This window comes from Miniopterus schreibersii (assembly GCF_964146895.1).
Source record: "Miniopterus schreibersii genome assembly, chromosome: 13".
Taxonomy (NCBI): domain Eukaryota; kingdom Metazoa; phylum Chordata; class Mammalia; order Chiroptera; family Miniopteridae; genus Miniopterus; species Miniopterus schreibersii.
Window position 1 is genome coordinate 8,978,177 of NC_138113.1, and position 16,158 is coordinate 8,994,334.

At 44.7% G+C, this 16,158-nt stretch overlaps 1 long non-coding RNA gene across 1 annotated transcript in view; it reads right to left on the reverse strand.

The window, feature by feature from the left end:
- Positions 1-2,540: 2,540 nt before the first annotated feature.
- Positions 2,541-16,158, reverse strand: part of LOC308566327 — a 132,590-nt gene continuing 118,972 nt past the window's right edge. Inside the window, exon 4 of the long non-coding RNA XR_014000144.1 lies at positions 2,541-5,093. This is a non-coding gene — a long non-coding RNA (uncharacterized lncRNA). The remainder of the gene's footprint in view (positions 5,094-16,158) is intronic.

The following is a 16,158-nucleotide window of genomic DNA, read 5'->3' on the forward strand; positions in this document are numbered from 1 at the left end:
ATCAGGAAGTCATCAGCGCCCCTGGAACAATGTATCCACTGTCCAAGGAGAGGGGGAGGGGCGGCGCTTCATACTTGCTCTCCAAGGAGGCCAGAGTCTAGACAGAGAGATAATATGCCCTCTACGATCTGGGAGTCCCTTGAGGCCTCCCTGAAATATGTACAGAGACAGAGGCGGAGATGCTCGGAGGAGCCATATAGAATCAATCTGCTAACTCAGGGAGTTTCCCTGAAGAAGGGGCATACGAGCTGAAGCCTGAAAATGCGTAACAGGGAAACAAGAGGGAAGTCAGCGAGGGCTGACAATACCACTTAACAATAACAAGGGTGCGTGATTAGCGACGGCAGAGCTCACCGAAAGGCACAATGGCTGCCCCTTCTGCTCGGCGCTTTCACAAGGACACAGCTGCAACCTTCTAAACATTGAAGGGAAGTTTTTTAAAAGTCCTGCATCCTCGCCCTTCCTCCTAACATCTCCTCCAGATAAATGCCCACACCGCCCTCCTGGAGGACCCTGCGAGGGACGCCGTCTGCCTGGCTCTGGGAAGCGTCTGCAGCGTAGACTGTCTCCTAAGCAGCCACAAATCACCCCAATTCCGCACCAGGGACCCTGGGCAAAGAACTGTTTGTTCTTCTGTCCTAAAGAGCCATGTATGAGAATGCAAGGTACACAGGGCAAGAATGTTATTGAATGGGTGAATGAATGAATGAATGAACGAACGAAGGAACAGGGGAGATAAACCTTCCAAAAGAATTTCAGCCGGGGCCTCACACATATCCCAGCAAGAGGGGTTGGCAGATGTTCACACATATGAATTCCTGTTGAGTTACTGAATTAAATAATACCAAAAGCGATGAGTCAATGAATGACTAAATGAACAAATGAATATGTTATTTAACCTATCAGAGTCCTGACCCTTGAGAGAGGTCCTCCTGAAGGCTACACCGGGCAGCTTTATGAACTGCACACAGCAGCAGCCACCACAGCCTCAGGGCCGAGGGTTCCAGTTCCCCCCTCCATTCTACAGGACACCTAACCCCAGCCGCACCCCCACCACAACCGCCCGCCCACACACAGCCCGCCCTCTGTTCATGTGTGATCAGCCCTCCAGATGTGCCTAACGTGCTTTACTCTTCTACTACTAGTGGGTCTAAAGGTCCCCCTGGCAGTACCTAGAATCAAGGTGCCGTGGCCCCCACTCCATGCCTCTTCTGCACACACGTCGTACTAGAAAGACCTCAGCTGTGTGTTTTACTTTCTGGTTGGAAGCAGGGCTCTTGGCAGTTGTGAACAGCTATGAGATTTTCTCTACAAACCTCCGTGACCTACGAACAAGTGGCTCCCGAAAGATGCAACCTGTAGACAGAGGCTCCTGCCAGAGCGTCAACCCTGAGACCCAGGGTAGATGGCAACTATTTGCTTGCTAATCACCAAAATGACAAAGACCCAGCCTGAATCCCCAGAGAGTGGCCTTCAATTCAACTCAAGCCACCAGCCCCCCAGCATGACCAGGACAAGCTCAAGTTTCTATGGCATTTCATTTGTTCAAGCTTCATAAAGTGCCGGTGTTGATGTGCTCCCTTGTGGTAGATAGTTATCCGCTTCCATCATAAGCCAGTGTTTAAAATGCTAAGGCTTGCCCGGCCGAGGGTGGCTCAGTGGTTGAGCTTCACCCAGGAACCAAGCGGTCACGGTTCGAGTCCCGATTCACCAGGCAGGACACATGCCCGGTTGCCGGCTCGATCCCCAGCAGGGGGCGTGCAGGAGGCAGCCGGTCAATGATGTTTCTCTCTCATTGATGTTTCTCTCTCTCTCTAGTCCCTCTCCCTTCCTCTCTCTCCAAATCAATAAAATCACACTTCTTAAAAAAAAAAATGCCGAGAACCCATACTGCCTTCCGTGGCCCAAAGTTCCTGGTCTGTGTGAGAGTTTTGCTTGGCTCATAAACCTCCAGCCTCGATCTGCGTCTTCTGGATACTTCACCTGTGAAAATGTGTACCCTGCCTGAGAAACAGTCACAGCTCCCTGCCAGGGAGCAACACAAACATGAGCTCATCCCAGCAGAGAACCATGAGCCGACGAGAGGCTGTATCGTGTGGGTCACCGACAGAGCAGGAGGCGAGCAGAGGGCCAGCGGCTATTGAAGCCGAGGACGAGACACGGCGGCTGTGGCCAGAGGGTGGGGGGAGGGCTGGGAGGCGGGCTGGCTGCCTGGGGTGCCCAGCATAATTTCATCTGCCTCATTGCTGTCACTCGCAGCCCCTTCTGTAGCACTGATGTCATGCCACATCAGCTGCACCTGTGCCCGTGTGATGACTTTCAGGCTCAAGTAAATACCAGCAAGGGCATCAGGGTGACGGGCACAGTGGGACACCCCAGCGATTGATCTGTTGTTTCCATCCGGGGCCATGGGTCTATTAAATAAACACGACTATTCTGAAGGAAAAGCAGGAGAAATGACTATTGGATGGCCTTTATAATTCTTGTTTGGTTTGGATGTTGCTGTTGTTTGCTCTTTGGGCTTTTTTTTTTTTTTTTTTAAGGTGGGAATGATTTTTTTTTTTTTTTTGCAGACGAACAGATCTGAACACAAGCAGCAAGACTTGACTCACTAGCTCCAATTCCTCCCTGAATACGCGCCGCAGCTGGCAAGGTGTCAGCGATTAGCTGATTTCCCTGCCCTGCTGCAAAGTTCTGCTCTGTGGCCAGATTAGACACGAGAAGTAGAGGGGCCATGGGACCTTCCCCCAGGCCTCACCCCCGAATGCTCCCAGGGCCGGTCCTCTCATGTCAGGCTGGTAAATAGAGTTTGGGATAGAGCACACTTTTTGCACAAAGCAAGCTAGGGTTTGAGGGCAATATTCTGCCTAGCTGCTGCATGATTTATTGCACTTTGGATTATTTAATTGTAAGGAAAAACATCTATAAGAAAAATATTTATAATTGGAATTAAGAAATCATAAGTCATAAAATGCCACCCTCCTCCAAACCTTGAAATTGGGTTTGTTTTCCAGTCTTTAAAATCCTGGGGAAAAAATCATTCAGAATGTGCAAAGATTCTGTTATCTGTTCACCCAAGAGAGACCCTTAATTAGTATGTTACCATTTCTTTACCTGTAAAATTCAGATGATATCACTGAGAATTTTATAAGTGGAGTGATTTAAAGCTATTTTAAGAGTCGCTTTCTTCTTTCTACCCTCCTGAGAACACCTCACCTTACAGAATTATAATATTAGCATTAGGTTCACAGGAACTTCGAATAACACATGTTAACTCAGTCTGCATCCTTCCCACCAGGCCCTGAACGGAATGACTCTGAGGACAATCGGGAAGGAACCTGCATGTCCTTGTAGCAACTGGTAGATGCTAAGAGGTGAGGGGGTGACTCCCAGCCTCTGCTCATCAGTTCTCCGGTGATGAACCTGGAGCTCAACAAGAAGTTGGAACATAAGACAGTCTGCACGTTTTGAGAAGACGCCTCCAATTTTCTAATTTTTAAGAGATATATAAAGAGCCACTGACAACATGATTGCCTCCTACACTGCTTCTTTATGGTTGTGCTACTCAGTGTGGTCTGTGGGATAGGGCCAGTCCATGAACTATTTGTCCGAGATCTGCCATGAAATACATACAGAAATTACAAGTAAACACATCAATAGTTGTATAGCAATTCGGCATTGCCACAGCATCCAAGGAAATAATCTGTGGACTCATCTCTTTTGAACAGCAGATAGGCTAGTCTGAGGTTTTCAGATCTGGGTGGTAAATCCCATTGGCTCACACTGTATTCAGTCCCGTGTAATAGGATATATTTATCCAAGACTAATTAGAAATTAAAAATGCTAGGTTGACAGATAGAAAGAATGGAGGGGCCCTTTGCCACAGATGGTATAAGAAGCAGAGCGTTGTCTATTGCATTCACCAAACTTGTACATTCATGTCCTCCCAGGTGGAATATAAGCCCCATCAGGCAGTACTTCATCTGCCTTACTCAACTCTCTAACACCAAAACCTAGCACGATTCCTGCTTCGTTGAATGAGTGAGTGAGTGAATGAATGAATGAATGAATGAATGAGGAATGTTTAAGGTTCTGTCTCCCTCTCAGGTTAGGCAGCCATGAGATGTCAAGAGAAGGTGGTCACCGTACAGATGTCACATGGGGACCACTCATAAGTTCTCACTCCCCTTCTTACCCAATCTTCAACGTCAAGGCAATGAGACAGAAGACCCTGGAATACATCTCCAAATGTATAAGTCATGCCTCTAGAAAAAATATGATTCCCTCTGTAGAATTCATTTCATCACTACCTTTTTCAGATCACAGCTATTCCAAAAGCAGAGCACAACTGACATTTTCTATTATAAGTACTTATTGTTCGGAATATCGGTGCCCCATAAACATGCCACAGTTCTCTGGAAACCTCCGAAAGTAAACAAAGCTAAAGTTTCAGGGCTGCTGACATTACCAAAAAAAATTAAAAACCCACAAAAGTCATGACCTTACCCTCCCCGCCCCTGGGACAAAGGAGAGGCCGACCACACTATATCATAACATTTTGATATTTGCCTCCTGATATGAAACATTAAGAGGGTGCAACACCCCTTTTAGGATATTTCTGCCCAAAATGCACAGCCTGAATCTCATCATGATTAAAGAATATTCTACAAATAATTGGACCATGTTTTTCCCAAAGTACAAGATCATGAAAGACAGTTTCCTTACTCTCAAGTGATTCAGAGAAAAGGCTATATTGATAGACACACACACAGAGGATTATGAGCAAAAATAAATAGACAGACAGAATATAAACAGTTGGTAAATCTAGAAAAGGGGTTTGCAGACATCCCTATACAATTCTTGCAACTTTTCTGTAAGTTTTGTGTAAGTTTGAAACTATATTAAAACAAATAGTTGCATAATCAGCAGCAACAACAAAACATTTAATTGTGAATTTCTAGATGGTATTTTCTCAGCTAACAGCAATGCATTCAATTTTTTAACTGTCCAAACAGCCGTGGTTTAAACATACCGCAGTGTCCTGAGCTCTGGCCTCACAAAGTTCTGTCTGGACTTCAGGATGCAGATCTGGGCTGTTTGGAGAGAAGCAAACCAGAATATTTTAGGCACAAATGGGCCCTACAAACCGATCTTTCAGGCCAAGTCTTAGTTAGGTTAAGGTAAAGTCGTTCTAACAGAGACCCAAATCCAGAGGCTTAAATAAAAGAAAAATTCATTTTTCTCTCTCATCAAATAGTCCAACAAAGTTGGGCAGTCCTGCCAGCCCCAATCTGAAGCTCCCATCTCTGGATCCAAGGGAGAAGTTTCAACTTCCATTTCATAGAGGGGAGAGGGAAAGAAAGTGAAAGACACATAGCTTCGTTATAAAAACTCAATCTGGAAATTTGCATAGATCACCTCTATCATCACTTTCTCGGCCCAAATTTAATTACACGTTACAGCGAGACAGTAAGGAGGCTGAGTCGCCAGCCTCTATGGGTGGACGGGGGCCATGCTCCCAGCTAAAACTCGGGGTGGGCAGATGCCCTGTTGCTAAGGAGAGGCTGAGAAGGGTAATGGTAGGTAATTAGGCCTCTGCCCAGGAAACGAGGTTGGAGGGTTTCTATAGGACTAGCCAAGCGCCTCAGCCATGTTTCCAACAGGGCTGTGAATTTCTGGAGGAGATGAAAAATTTATGGAAGAAATTGGGCTCCCCAAATAGGCACTGTTCTGTTCGGTGCCTACTGGAGTAAATTATTTAAGTAGCTATAAGATTTCTAGAGACCCAAGGTGCTTGATTCTGGAGGCAAAGGCCAGTCCAGAAAAAGCTTTCTCTGCTGTGGACAGTCAGCATGGCCACGGTCAGATTGTTTTTATTCTGTTGACAAAATAAAATGTCTTCACACAAACAAAGCTGCCCTCCCCATGCCCACGTTCGCACCCGTGTGCGCATCACACACGCACCCTGGCAGACAGGGCGCGTGGGCTCGCTGCAGGATGCTCTCGACGTCCTTTCTTAGCGACTCCCCTCGTCGACTGGGAGTGCTGGGCATGTTTATACTCTCGGCTCTCACTTATCTTATATGGTTACTAAGTGGTTTCAGTACAACAACAGGCAAATCACTCAACAGTGCTTTTTAAGGGACTATGTCTTGACTTGTCAAATTTATGAGTGGCTAAATTGCTTTATCTCCATCTGAAAAAATAACTTATCCCAGACCAGGCAAGATAAGGCATCTGTATTCTAGTTGATTAAAGCTTTATTTCATTTTTGAGGGTTTGCACTCAAAACAGCATTCCAAAATGTCACTTCCTCTCCTCCCCCTCCCCCCACGTGTCTGTAGGCTGCAGGCCTGCGCCCGGGCAGACGGCAGTGGGCGCTGTGCTTGCTGTCCAGCGTCACCCCACTCGCAGGAAGGCTGAGGCGACGCCAACAGGGGCACAAGAGGGTACTGTCTGCTTTGTTCGAATAATGAGTTTGCCATTTTAACCCAAGTCCTGAAGATGTGTGGGCCACATCCAGCATTTATCATCATCATCGCAGAGCCCGAAGGAAACGCAGGGACACTCACGCACTGGGAAACCACACACACTGAAGCTCCCGAAGTGCCACAAAGAGACTTTGAAGTCACCATGGTTCCCCATGGACCCTTCTCCTGACCTTGCTGCGCCCCAGCTCTGGAGGAGCTGACCTCTCCTCCCCGTCGGTGACTCGCCCAAAGGCCGGCTGAAGTCTCCTTGGCTCCCTGTTACGTCCCTGTCAGCCAGTCCTTCTGCACCTGCGCAGGCCCAGCCCCGTACCAAGGATTGTAAGAAAAGCTGTCAACCCAGGCTCCTGCCACAGTCCCCTCAGCGTCAGGAGCAAGGGCATCCAGGCCTCAGTGCCAGTCCCATTGCTTTAGAGCACCCCCCGCTCTGCCTCTCGGTGCCTTGTCCCCAACCAAGGACTGACAGTCAAAGCCACACCCAGCGACGCCGAGGGCAGAGCAGGCCAGAGGTGGGCGCTGCGGGCTCTCCGCGCGTGGGCTCACGCCCCACGAACACCGACACCGCCGCTTCTGCCAATTGAGTTGCCTGCTCAGCCCTGTCAGCTGTAATTGTACCCACCCTTTCTGTGCCAGCGGCTTGTGCTCTCGTAATTATGTAATTTAATTCAATGTCACATAAACCAGTGAAAGATGCACGGGGAAAGAGAGCGGTTTTCATGCGCACCGGGTGGAATGCCATGGAAGGGCTCGATAAAGATGAGTCGCTTCCGAAAATAAAGGAGGCAGGTAAATTAGACGGCAAAACAACTGTAAAAGATAAGAAATAAAATTATTTACAAATCTCAAAGGATTTTGCCAAAAAAGCAGAGGCGGAGCCTGGCGACCGGGAAGAAGCCAGCAGAGGGGGAGCGTGGGGACACCGGGAGGAAGGCCTCGCGGAGTCAACCTGCCGCCCTGGCGACAAGCGCCCTGCTTTGATGGCCGCTGATGTCAGAGTCACACGTCATCCACCTGAGGACGGACTGAGGACGGTCTGAGCCGCGCTGGGCGGCTGGACATGCGGATCATTTCTAAAAGAATGAGGACCCCTCCTCGGTCAGGGCACTGGCTGTCCCCTAAAACCCCCACTGCCTCCCTGCCCGGAACCCGCAGGAGTCTTGGAAACGCCACTCTGTCCGGGAAGTTCTGTCACCTCGTGTGTGATCCCAGGCTGTCAGATCCTGGCATTGAAATAATGCTTCTCTGAAAATCTACTTCCAGCAAATCCCAGCTCTTTGGTCACCTTTCCCCCGTCGGAGACAGCTGTTTATTAATTTGGGGGATATTAAAGAGCTTCTGGTGACAGATCTGACCTCACCCTCCCGCTGCTCATGGGTATGTCCAAAGAAGAAGACATGCTCCTTTAGTCAGAGCCTTAAAGACGTCATGGCCTGGTGCCCACACACTCAAAGAAGTCAGACCTCAATGAATTCAAGACGGTGGCAGACAATAGACCAGGAACCCCAGCTACACATTTTCCCTGCCTCCCCTTTCGCTGTGGGTTATCCATCAGGCAGTCTGCTGCCTGTGAGCCCAGGGTCCCTGGCTGCTCCAGAAGGAAGCTCGGGTCACTGAATGAGCCAGAATCCTGGTATGTACGCACAGGGCAGTGGACATTTGGAATCCGTGTCCCTAACACTTAACAAGCCCTAACCCTACAGCGGCAATGCAAAAGGAACTGCAGGTAGGTGAGTCGAGAAAGAGATATTTTACGATAATTTCAAAACCAGAAAATAAACCAATAGACTTAAAACTCCAATTTCATTAGATTTAAGAATAAAAGAAGAAAGTGGTATTAAATGTCTCCTATATTAAGCAAGTGAACAAATTGTATTGAGGTTGGTAAATCATATCTAGATTACTTCTGGGAGAGCCACAATAGGAAGAGCTCAAAGAAGATGTGGGACAGGGACCTTCTTTTCGTTGGATACTCTCTGGTGCAGTTTGAGTTTCTATGTAAATAGTAAAAGGTTAGAGACATGTACACGAGACTTAAAAATGTGTTCATCAAGAAAAGGGCAGTGGACAGTGACTGAGAAAAGCATACTTTTAGCTTCTCCTAACCTCTGTATCGTTGATTCCGATGAGCATGCTTTCCCATTGAAATTAATATCCGAAAAGTGACAATAAATGATTATGTCATCAATTGGAACACCATGGCATGAATTAAAATATCAATGTTGTGAGAGACTAATGACGTGGAAAAAATGTTCATAATACATGGAAAACTTTTAAGAGGAGCCCAACTCCTATTCCCACCTGAGCAAAATGAAATTGACCACAGTCAAACAAATTGATTGATGCAGGGTTTAAAATATATTTAAAATTACTAATTGTAATTTTTTAAAAACTTACTGAAAATAACTTAAAATAGAAGTATAATATAGTGAAATACTCATGTTGTCCATCCCCTAGACATAACATTCTACTGTAAAGTCCTTCATATTTTGTCCATGAATTGTTAAATATTTACTCTATACATATACATACATAGGCACAAACACACATATGACTTTATTAAAAAATGGGAAAACATAGTTCCTATTCTTCTACAGATATAGTAGAAATGGTTCAAAATATGTGGATCATTCTTACGCTGGGGCCTCGTTAATTTTTTCTGTATCCTTCTAAGTTGACAACATAAGCTGCTATAGTGAGAATAGTGTTTCGAATATTATCAAAATTATATAAAGACTTCTGAATTAAAAATGAGTTCAAAGACAATTAGCTTAAAAAGCCCCAAAGGCTTTATTGAGTTAACAGTAAGTTTAAAAAATGAAATTAATTTTAAAGCATTGATTTTTTTTTCTAAAAGAGTGAGACATTGAAATTGTTTTCTAATTCAGTGTTTCAGCTCATGCAACTGAAATTAACTCAATTTAGCTTTTCTATAGTATTTGCAAATAGGTCTTAATATTTGCATGGCCTAACAGCATAACATGCCAGCTCCTGGACTACTTGCTTTTCCCGGGAATCTGGTGCAGCAGTCAGCAGGCTTGCCTTGGGCAGCACTGTTGGGGAGATTGCTGGGGGAGGGGAGCATCATTTAGCTTGAAACTCCTTGAGCACCATTGAATGACATGGTTCTACATGTGCCCCCTTTAAAAGGATGGCACTGAAATTTCAGGCTAACCCTTGTTGTAGGAAAATCTAGCCTTGGGAAAGCTTCATTCACCAGCCCTAATTATTGCTACTCCCTGCCAGGCTGCCACCTTGGCCCCAGCCTCTGCCATCTTCCCCCTGATGGAAAGTCTGTGCCTCCATCAAGAACTTAAATAAGAAGGCCCTTCCTCTGAGTCTAGCGGGCCCTGTGGGAACACTCACGCATCATGGTTTTGTAGAAGAGGAAGGGCCACACTCCTACCTGAGGGCACAGAGTGGGGACCCCAGGCTTCTGGTTGTGTAGTGTGATCATGGAAGGGTGTGAAACCTCTCTTGGGTATGAGGCAGTGCACTGAGGGGCATACGAGTTAGTGAGTCAGATCTTTGTGTTCTAAACCCAGGGCCCCCCAGGAAATAATTAGAAGGTCTGAGTAATGATCTCGCCTCAATGTGACTCAGTTCCCTAGATGTAAAATGGGGACAATAAATAACACCTGTGTAATATAGGTTTATGTTAAATACTATCTTGACCCAATTTTGAGGACCTGGCTAGAAGCAGCCAATTAATTCCATACCCCCAAACTCCCTTATTCAAACTCCCATATTCCAGGCCTCTATCACCCCACCCTAATCATCCCAGGGCCAGATAAAAGACAAATCGTGAGAGCTTGCTAAAATTATTCAAACTACCCAGTCCTAAATAGGCTTGCCCTGCCTTGCTCTTTTCCTCTTGTAGAAACCAAAATAAAGGCACTTACCCACACTTCCCCTTGTGGTTACATGGGTGTACAAATTTAGCCAATGTCATTGAATTGTATATTCATAATGAGTTGTTTAAATGTATTTAAATTATATCTCAATAATGTTCATTTGATTTTTAGAAAGGTACCAGAGTTTTGGTACTATGAGGACAAACAGGACCTGAAATGTATTTTGAATTCCCACCTCCTGGTAGAAATATAGAAGAAAAAAGGCCTCTAATCATGTTCAGATGCCTGTGTCCATCTCTGATTAATGTGACCACAGAAGGAAGTTACTGTACTATGCATGCCCTAGCTGTCCCTTTAAAAGAATTATCTAAAACAGGAATATCAAAGGACATCTATGAAACAAAAGCTTGAGTGTCCTTATTTTCCCTAATCAACACAGACTTTCTGGAAGCAACAAAGGACTTGAGGAAAGATGCATTTTCCTTCACTGGCATCACCCAACCACTTCAATAAAAAGTAAAATAAATCAACAGGAGAGACGAGAGAGAACTGCATTTGAATCCCAGCTCCTCTACTTGCCAACCTGGTGATTTAGGCAAAGTACTTAACCCTTTCCAGACCTGCTCTCCTCATCTGTTAACTGAGGACAGATTGTATAACTCACAAATGAATTCTTTGCAAATACGAATGGAATACCTTATGGAAAATGATTAGCAATGCTTGAAACATAATATACTTGTAGTAAATACTAGTAGTTAGAGAAAAAAGGTAGCTCTTGCTATGTATGTGTCATATATATATATATATATATATATATATATATACACACATATATATAGGTGTAGATAGATAGATGATAGATAGATAGATGATAGATAGATAGATAGATAGATAGATAGATAGATAGATAGATAGATAGATAGATACATAGATGATAGATAGATGATAGATCTCAGCACGTGCTTTCCAGAATTCCTGGTGTATCTACAGTTCCTTTAATGCACTATAACTTCTGCTGTTAGAATAAATTCAAATTCCTAAAGACTAAAATAATACTCAAATGTTTTATATATCATGTTGTTATTTTTTCCTTTATTGTTTGTTTCTTCAGAAGGAAAACTGACGGAAATGCAAAAAGAACATATGGATGATTAATTTCAAGGGCATAGGCAAATCAGAGGGGACAGATACAGTTGCTTAAATTGAGTCTGGATTTACTTTCTTCTGCAAAGTTTGGAAGGCAGCGATTCCCCACTTGGAATATGGGAAAGTGGGAAATTTTTACCTGACTTTATGGGTGATGAGACATGAGCACACCCGCATCTAAAGTCTTAAACAGATATAATGGCTGACTTCAACGTTTACATCCTACCAATCACTCAGGTTTATTCAACAACTTATTTACAGCTTCTAAATGCACTGAAATCAGCTCGACTGTTTTCAGGCAACAAACAGATGGAGTTTAGGATTGGTGAATTCAAATTTCAAGCTCACAAACTGGGAAGATGGACCGGGTCTAAGAACAAACCACATTGTCGAAGATAAAATGAAAGGGTAACCTTTACACACCAGCCTTTTACTGCTGGGAAGCTCCAAATGCTGATGAAAATAGTTGACTGCCCATGTGAAAAAGTTGTTTAAAGTTAACTTAGATGCAGAGTGCTATTTTCAGGTAGCAATTGCTCCCTATACATGTCCATTCTGTTCAAATATAGGCCTCTAGGTCATCAAATATAACATGGAATCTGATAAAAGATAAACTGAGACATATTAAAAATTTTAAGAATTTCTTTGAGCAAAAATCAATTTGAATCAGGTAGCACCAAACCAGAAGTGGTTAGGAGTACTCCACAGACAGGAGCCTGGGGGAAATGCTTCTATGGAGAAACAGCAGATAAAAGTAAGAAAGTTATTGATGGGCCATAGCTTACAGCCTATCTGTTTGTGATTGGTTGTCCTTAGGTTTCAATTTTGTAGCCTTGAGGCACTGACAGGCTTAGGTTATGGTGTGCTTACATAGCCCATCATAGCATTAGAGACACATCAATCTAATGGCCTCCTTGTTTAATTAATTTAAATTTCAGTAATCTCAATGCTGAGATATCTTCTGCAACTCTAAAAGTTACCATTGAGGTGATAGGAGACTTGACTTGGGGGTGGTGAACATACAATAAAATATACAGATGATGTATAATGGAATTGTACACCTGAAACCTATATAATGTTATTAACCAATGTCACCCCAATAAATTCAATAAACATTTAAAAAATTTTTTAAATTAAACTTACCATTGAATCACTTTAAAATTGAGAAAGGTTGAAGGTAGTAACTAATGTCAGCAATTTATGATGAATTTAGACTATAAAAATGCCAGATGTTAGGCTATAAGATATATATGATTGCATTTAACAAGTTTTTCTTTTCACACAATGATTCAAGGCTTTTAATAAAGTGTTCTAATCAATAGTAAAATGCCCGACCAAAGCTATTAGCCTCAGCATTAGAAGGCTAAAAGGTAATACTATCCCAATTATAGTACAGCTGCTAAGATGGCATGGCAGCAATTAGCCTGGAAATATGGTTAAGCCAGGAAACAGACACACCGGTTTCCAGAATTCAAATCACAGAGGACCCCCTTAGCAGGTCTACAACTGATTGGTAAGTCCTTTTGACAATCTTGTTCTGCCCTGAAAATAGGCAAGTTTATAACCTTAGGCACAGACTTACCAGTCACTGGAGTAACACCCAAGTAGCTCAGCCCTTCCCACAGCTGCAAGGTCTACCTGTATGTTCACCCATTCAGATACGAACTTTAAGAAAGGTGAGGCGGGCTCAGAGCTCACCAAGGCATTCATGGGCTCCTCTCCGTGTCCCAGCCTCCCTTGGTGTTGGGTGGGGCCAGGTAACTGGGTTCTGGCTGATGGAACAGGAATGGGAGTAATAAACCACTTCCTGGCATGACTATTAACATTTCATCATGGGACCCGGCCCTTCCTGCAGCCGTGCAAGAAGTCACGGCGTAGCTACTTGATGGACATCCTACCGGTGTAGCTATTTGGTGAAAGTAGCCTGGGACTCAGAAGTCACTGTTTGGAAAACAGACACAGGAGAAATGCCCAGGACACACTGGGTGTTGCATCAGAAAGGTAGGATATCTCCTTTCTTAAGTCGGTAGGAGTCCAAGATTTATTTGTTATTAGAGCATAGCCTACCATATCCTGACTAATACAAAGCTAATAAAAAGGACCTTTCTGCTTGGGCTATAACACAGCAGAAAATACATTTGGTTGCTTTTATGCCTGAAACGTCCCTGAGAGAGCCCTGTTACAAAAAGATAACTTCGCCTGATAGTCAACCAACAAGAGGGCTCAGATGTGTAAAAGAGTCATTTCAGCCACTTTTCCAAAATTAAGAATCGTCACCTTTCATTTGTGCAGCAGCACCAGCTTTTCGCTTGCTGCTCTCACACGCGTCTTCACAACGGCCCTAGAACAGTTTTCAGTGTATAAAACCGCACCTTTACGACCGAACAAAGTGAGTAGCAGCAGGATTTTAAGTGAGGTGCCTGGTAACCCAGCTAGTCAGAGCCCAGACAGGCGGGCTGCTGCTTTTGTTCCCTGTAATCAAGCAACGCTCCGAGCTTTCGGCCTTGTTGCAGATTTTTACAAGCTCCTCTTTTAATAACCTTTCTCCATCGCACCCCTGACTTATTACCTGCCTGGCTCCCAGCGCTCTTATTTATGTGCGGACTCATTCCAGCTGCACAGCGCGACGTTTAGGCTGTGTTTACTGTGTTGTCTCCTAACCAGGGTCCATTATCTCCCGAAACAAGAACAATGTTCTCAAATAAAACACAGCTTGCCTGTGGCTGCCGGACCCAGCCAGTCCATCACGGGGGCAAAGATGTATCTCTGGTGATGGGGAGGAACCTGCTGTTTTCATTGGAGCTTCCCCTTAGGTGGCTCCAACAAGAGGAGAGAGGAGAGGGCTGAAAGCATGTGACTTACTGCAGGGATCCAAGCCAAGCCCCCTTTTCAAAGTCACACTTCCAGGCAAGCTCTGCCCTCTGACCAAGAGCCAAGCCCCAGGGTACATGGGCCCCACTCAGGGCTGCGACAGAGTCCAGGTCAGGGAGGTCGCATTTGTAATCAAACTGACTTACACAGAAAGAAAGAAAGGCTTTGTGGAAGGTGGTTGAAAAATACTTGACCTAAATTGACAACTTGGAGAATTTAACACCACTCAAAGCCAGGTTCAAAAGGTGTCTCTCCATTTCCTGCCTTGATCACCCGTCTGGCCCATTTAGGATAACAAGGAGAGGTTCCTGGCCTAGCAGTGCAGGAGGGCCTGGAAGGAGGGGCCGAGCAAGGTAAGCCACTCTCACCAAGAGCCACAGGCCGCTTTGAGACCCTCCCTCATCCCTCCTGCCAAGTATTAATGGCCATTATGAGAGGTGGTGAGGTACAGACTCAGGTAGGTGTCACATCTCAGAGCCTGCTGGTTTTCAAGTCAGACAATTATGTTTTCAAAATCTGGCTCAGCACTCAATGGCTGGGTGACCTTCGTCAAGAGATCTAACCCCTGAGATGTGTTTTTCCCACATGTAAAATAGGAAGTAAGAATAACTACCTTTGCTGAGTTGTTGCAAGGTTAGGAATCATATATACAAATGTTCATATACAAATATAGTGCTTGGTGTGGCTTAAGCCCGGCACACGGTCAGCCCTCAGTAAATGAGAGCTTTTTAGTTGTCTTTATAGTGATGACTACTGAATAGAAAACTGCCTTTTTGTGCTCTTGCTCTGACCCGCCTCTCACCATCTCTAGGAAAACCATCTGGGTAGCACTGATCCCTAAAATCCAAAAAGCCCCTTTCATAGGGGAGAGAAACCCAGCTCAGTGCCCAATACTTAGTAGATAATCACATATATTTGTTGAATTGGATTGAATTGAACTGAATTGTGCCCCAAACTTTACACCCACAGGCAGCTTCCTTGGTTCGCCTCATTGACTTTGATAGTTCTCTAAAATGTAAGCTTGGCTTCCTCCTGCCCGGAGCTCCAGAGCATTTGGGCTGCAGTTCTGAAATGTTTATGATATTCTGTGTATGAAGAATGTCTTATTTAGTCTTGTGCTTCCCATAATTATGTTAATTCTGTGGTGCAATTAAAAAAAAACAAAACAAAACAGAGCGAAGCCAATGGATCACATTTCTATCTACATGCCACGAGTTTTGGACTGATTTTCTCAACAAAGTGGGGAAGACCCACAAAAAGGCTTTATTTTAGTTATAGCTGGGGGTGACGGTTTAATACTGCAGAACATGTGCTGTGTCTCCTAAGTCTGTCACAGGGTCTTAAGATTAGAAGGGAACTTAGAGGTCATCTAGTCCTACCCCCAGCCCAGACAATGTCTGCCAGCGCCTATCAGGGAGCCTGTGAACAGCACTGGCGCCACAGGGACTGGCACCAACCCCAGTTCACACTGCCAGGCCCTGGGGCAACAGATGCCCGCAGCTAAGGAGGGGCTAATAGGCTTGTAAGGACTGTAGATTAATCAGTTTACCAGGGTACAGTAAAGAGTCTTGCCCGGCGGCCCCCATCTTACAAAATTAAACAGAGACGTGAGAGGTTTGTTGAATAGGACGTATCTTTAAGGAACAGAGCTCTAGAGCGTGAGTGTGTTCATAGGGACATGCATGCACATCTCCCGTTAACACTCACAATGAGGACACACGGTGGGCACAAAGCACAGTGCAGTTCATGTACCTTTTATTCCTGGAGGTCGCATATTATATCTTTTTTCAGGTGTCTGCTTT